Here is a 6,228-nt window from a genome sequence, read left to right on the forward strand (position 1 = left end):
ATTTTTTCTGTGAACCTAAAACTTCTCCAAAAAATCCAAAGTCTAAAAAAAAAAAGAATTTTAAGAGGAAAAAAGAAAGATAGGTAAGATACTTTTTCAGATACACAAAAGCTGAAAAAATTCATCACCAACCGAGTTATTCTACAAGAAATGTCATTGGAAGTCTTATAAGCAGAAGGGAAATGATACCAGAGGGAAACGTAGATCCTCATAAAAGAAGAAAGAGCATCAGAAATGACAACCATGTCAGCAATTTAAAAACTTTTTTCTCCTTAGCTAAATCTCCTTTGAAGATAATTGATTGCTTAAAGCAAAAATAATAATGGCATTATTTAGAAGTAAACTTATGACAACAATACCCAAAGCCAGAAGGGTACACTGTTATAAGTACATATATTATATTATATATTATACATAGGCATACATATGTATACATACATATATATATTATGTATTATACATAGGTATATCGTTGTAAGGTTCTTACATTATACATGAAGTGGTATAATATCAATTGAAGTTAAACTGTGACAAGTTAAAGATGTATACTATAAACCCTAAAGCAGTCACTAAAGTAGCTGCTACTTTTTTCCCTAAAAAATCAAGAAAAGAGAGAAAAATAGAATAATGAAAAATATCTAATTAGCCCCCATAAAAGGCAGAACAAGAGGTCAAAATGAACAAAAAATGACGGGAAAAACAGAAAACAAAATACAAGATGATAGATTTAAAGCCAACCATATCAATAATCACAATAAATGTAAATGGGCTAAATACCGAAGTTAAAACAAAGACTGTCACATTGGATAAGAAAGTAGACTCTACTCCACCAAGAAGAAACCCACTTTAAATATAAAAACACAAATAGATTGAAGGTCAAAGGATAGAAAAAATATACCATGCTAACACTAGTCAAAAGAAAACTGGAGTGGTTATATGAATATCAGACAAAGTAGATTTCAGAGAAAGAATATTACCGGGGATAAAGAGAGTAATGAAATAATGAAGGGATCAACTCAATTCAATAATCTTAACCATTTGTATGCCTTCTAATAGAGCTTCAAAATATATGAAGCAAACCTGATGAACTGTATGGAGTTATAGACAAAGCCACAGTTATCATTTGAGATTTTAAAACCCCTCACCCAGTAACTTTGAGAATAAGTAGACCAACAGAAGATGGATTCAGTAACTCTGGGGCCCAAGGGAAAGGAAGTGTTTGGTAAACATGAAGCTCTCCTATTACTAAACATAGTTAGGTCAGAGATTTCCAGTTTCCATAGTTTCAGGCATCCTTTTTATTTTTATATAAATAATCCATAAGGTTTTGCCACAGGAATACTGTTGGTCCTCAATCACACAGAACCAGCTGGGAGCAGAATCCTTTGAATTTTATAAAGTCAGACCGAGAGAACAGCCTATGACTGTTTACCATCAAGATGCACCCAGATCATCATTGTCCCTTGGGGGACACTCCGGCAATGACAGACATCCATGGCCTAGTTTGTCAACTCAAGCCTTCTCAAATCAGGCCCCCAAAACCCTGGGTCACCAGGAATTCGGGCTGAGTGGGAGACACACCTAGATCAAATTGTGTTGAAGGGAGAAGGAACCAGTCAGACAAGAGAAAGAGAAACAGAGATGGGTGGGGGTGGGGCTTCACATCTTTCCCTCCATATTTCCTATTCCTCTCCTGTTTCAGTCTCTCCTACTCCCAACCCCAAAGTATCATTTAGTTAAAAGCCAACTAGCCTTTTTTTTTTTTTAAGATTTTATTTATTTATTTTGACAGAGAGAGGCAGCGAGAGAGGGAACACAAGCAAGGGGAGTGTGAGAGGGAGAAGCAGGCTTCCTGCCTAGCAGGGGGCTCGATGCAGGGCTCAATCCCAGGACCTTGGGATCATGACCTGAGCCAAAGGCAGACGCTTAATGGCTGAGCCACGCAGGCGCCCCACCTACTAGCCTTTTAATTGGCAGATGTGCGAGTCTCTCTTGGAAAAATGCCGAAATAAACCCCACTTAACAGGGAATGTGGAGTCCTGAAGAGAACATCAGCTTCGGGGTCTAGAAGCACCTAGGTCTGACACTAACACTCAACTCTAACACTTAGATGTGATATAACCTCGATTAAATCATTTAACTTCTCTAAGTCTTGGTTTTCCCATCTGTAAAATGTGGGTGATACCAACCTTGCAGGTTGGTTGAGACGACTAATCCAGCCAACAGGTGTGTGGGTGTTACATTTCCTAGGCTACAACTTTAGATATCCAAAAAAGAAAACCTAATTTTATTTTTCTGTGATGTAACTTCCAAGACTACCATGAGCTCCCATCTTGCCTTCTAGTGAAATACAACAGAAACAACAAGCCAGCAGTCAATTCCAGGCAAATTCAGACACTTGAGGGTTTTCCAGGTCATTTTAGTTTTAAGCTCAGTGAAGTCAGTATTTTCTCCTCTTTCTTCTTTTCCCTAAGGTGTCCGTCCTCTTTCATGCTGGGGGCTTATGTGTCATCACCAGAGTGGAGGGAGACACCTGCCCTGGTTTACTCCCTGAAATGTGATCCATTTTGACTAGGCTTTGGTGCAATACATGCTGGCTTCTGGGACATCACGTCTCTCATCTGTTATCTGGTCATCTAGGCCATTCTACATGACTTACTCTGCATTCTCTGCGTTCTCCTGAGGGCCTCTGGCCTTTCTAGGCTCACTGCCTTTGAAATATTTTAAATGTACCTTAAAACCTCCAATAAATCCACACTGTTTGACATGCAAAGGGTACAAAAAGAAAAACAGAAAATTCTCTCTACTTGTCCTCAGCCACACCTCCTCTGTAGAGGCAATGATTTTTACCAGTTTTTTCTGTGTTCTTTTCTTTTTTTTTTTTTTTAAGATCTTAAAATTTATTCATTTGAAAGAGAGAGAGAGAGAGAGCCAGTGAGAGCACAAGCAGGGGGTAGGAGCAGAGGCAGAGGGAGAAGCAGGCTTCCAGTGAGCAGGGAGCCCAACATGGGGCTCGATCCCAGGACCCTGAGATCATGATCTGAGCTGAAGGCAGATACTTAACCTACTGAGGCACAGGCGCTCCTTATGCATTCTTTCAAAAACAATTTACACATTTATAAACATATCCCTCCTAAAATCATCTCCTATAATCATATGTGTGTGTGTGTGTGTGTATACATATATATATATATATATGTAACCATCTCCTCCTATCTTTCATGGATCAAAGTTCACCTCATGTACACACACACAAATATATACACACGTATATTCACATACACAAATGTATGTATATTATACATATTACCATCATTTGTATAGACACATAATAAATATATATAAAATATATGTATTTTTTTAACTGCCTTACACAACAGAGCCTGAGGCAAAACCTCTGTCCTAACACTTTATGAAGGGACGTAATCCCAGGGTGCAGCAAGAGCAAAGGAAAAATGGTAGCGAGGCGGGGCAGGGTATTAATTTCTTGGGGCCGCTGCAACGGTGCCACTGACTGGGAAGGGGCAGTGAAAAGCAGGAGCCTGCCTCTGATGGCCTCTGGGCCCCAAATCATCTTTCTTCAAAAAGCCTGCACTCTTTATTTTCCCTTAATTTCTGTCAGAAACTGCAGGGATTCACCAGGCATCCATGTGGCACTAAGAGTCTCTGAAAAATTTAATTACTTTCAAGTGTATGGGAATACTGACCCCAAGTATTGAGTTGTTCAATCAGATTTGTTATCTTCTTTATTTTATTTATTTTTGAAGATTTGGGAGAGAGAGCACGTGCGCGCACGCACACACACGTGAGCCCTCAAGTGCATGGGAGGAGGGGCAGAGGGCGAGGGACAGAGAGACCCTCAAGTAGACTCCCGCTGAGCCCCGCAGGCGCCCCCAGGTTTGTTCTCTTTTCCCACCCTCAGCAGGTTCTTACTGAGCACGCGCTGTGTGCCAGCCACGGTGCTCGGCAGCAGGAATAGGGCAAAGGCAGCCCGTCCTGCGGAAGCTCGAGCCCAGCAAGAGGGAGGGAGCCAATCAAGCCATTCAGTGTACTAGGGCTCCGAGCAGGGAAGGACGGATGGCTATAGAATCCAGTTTAGCCTATGTTATGTTTTCCCTCCTTCTAATTTTAAACTATTAGACAAAATCTGGAAAATACAGAAATGCACAGGGGCGGTGCTGGATGCTGGAGGCTGTTTTATTATCTAGCAGACAAGAGCTACACGAGGGAAGGGCGTTTTGTTCATTGCATGGGGGGTACGTAATCAGTACTGGGTGGCTAGCCTAGGCCTGGAGGGCTTAGGGCCTCTGAAACTCAGGGACAGCCAGTCCCACACAGAAGATGCAGACTTCCTTGTGCATTCTCATCTCTTGGAGGGCTTGTAAAATAGGACCGGTTCCTCGGGTCTACCCGCAGAGATTCTGTTCCCGAATATGCGACGGGGCCCGAGAATAGATGCTTGGCTCTCAGTGGCTCTCAAAACGCTTCTGTTGAATGATGAATTCCAGTGCAGGCAATCCAAGGATCCCACTCTGATCTAGAGAGAGGTGCCCAAGGAAGTATTGCCCATCCCGAAGATGTGACTGGGAGCACCTTGTACAGGGGAAAGCAGGAGGGGACCTTTTCCTATGTCCCTTCTGTATTCCACAGCCCCCTCCTCCCAGGACCCAAAGTTCAGGCTGGAAGAAGTATTCATACTCCAGTTCAGCTCTGTTTGGGGTTAAACAGGCATCGGGAGTTGGCCTGGGAACTTAACCATGACTTAAAACATCATTTCTTTTGGAAAGTGTAAGTGAGGTTCAAAGGCCAATTCAAGACATAAACTTTTAGGATAAAATCATCTGGTGAGTTGGGAATTGCAGAGTAGAAAAGGAAAAGACAACATATAAAATGTTGTAAAAAGTAACTCGAATATAAAACACTACATATTATAGGACTCCGTTTATAGGAAATGTCCAGACAAGGACAAATCTAAAGCAACAGAAACCAGATCCATGGTTGCCTCAGGCTGGGGGAGGGGGGGCTCTGCAGCAAATGGGCATCAGGGGTCCCTCTGGGGTGATGGAAATGTTCCAGAACTGGATTGTGGCGAGGGTTGCACAACTCTGTTACTTTACCGAAAAAAATCACCGAGTTGTACACTTCAAATGGGTGAATTTTATGGTATACAAAGTACACCACGTTAAAACTATTTTTTAAAAGTGACTTGATAAGATCTCCAAATCAACCAGCAACACTCCCTTACATCTGTGAAGCACTTTATAGCATAAAACATTTTTGTTTACATTATCTCCACGTACACATTACAAAACCCCCGGGAGGAGATCTATTCTTGTTTCATAGTCAAGAACCGAGGCTCAGAGTTGTTACACGACTTAAGTGGCAGGTTTCGAGACCTGCTTCTGCACAATTTCCTCACCCACTAAGTTCCAGGTCTGTAAACACCTTCGTCCAGGTACTATACTCAGGAATGGAAGCAGGAACTGAGCACCCATTTTTCGCGTCTGTTCCTCTGTCTGGTCTTGGAGCCTGTCGTCTCTGGTTCCTTCACCTTGTCAGTTTGCATGCTCGGTGGGCCCTGGCGGGTTAGGTCGCCTGCAGCAGCCGCTTCAGGCCTAGATCCTTTTACTGGCGGGGGGGGGGGAGGATGCTCCTTAATTGGAAACAGGCTGGGAGTAAGTTGGGAGCAGTGGCTTGAGGCCAGCTTAAGGAGACTTTTAGGTGCAAAGGGCATCCAGTCCTTCTGAGTTCCACTCTGGGGACTTGCACTGGGGTCCAGGGATATGCTTATTGGTCCTCTGGGGCCAGGACAGCCAATGCTTCTCCCCTTGGCTTCCCAGCTGGGCTGGCATCGGCACACAGTACTAAATATCGCCCTTGGGTCAGGCAGTCAGGGTTCCCGTCCCACACACTCTGCTTTATAGGACCATCTGCTCAGGCCTTCCTATGCCTGGGCTCTTCCCCGTGGAGTGAGGAGGAGTCAAGGGGGGCCAGGGACAAGAAGCGCCTTCCAGATCAGACTCTGGGTGCCCGGGACCCTGGAATTCTCTGTTGAAATGATCCCAAGCCCTCTTCTAGGGCCTTTGATGAACTTTTCCCCAGATCCGCCCTCCCAAAGGTGGGCAGTGTGTCTGTTGTGCACACCAAGGGGCCCAAGAGGTAGCCAAGGGGCGCTCCAGTGGGAGCGCGAGAATGAAGTTTGGACAGGATTATCTGCGTACAAGATAC

The sequence above is a fragment of the Ailuropoda melanoleuca genome, chromosome 5, assembly GCF_002007445.2.
Source record: "Ailuropoda melanoleuca isolate Jingjing chromosome 5, ASM200744v2, whole genome shotgun sequence".
NCBI classification, from domain to species: domain Eukaryota; kingdom Metazoa; phylum Chordata; class Mammalia; order Carnivora; family Ursidae; genus Ailuropoda; species Ailuropoda melanoleuca.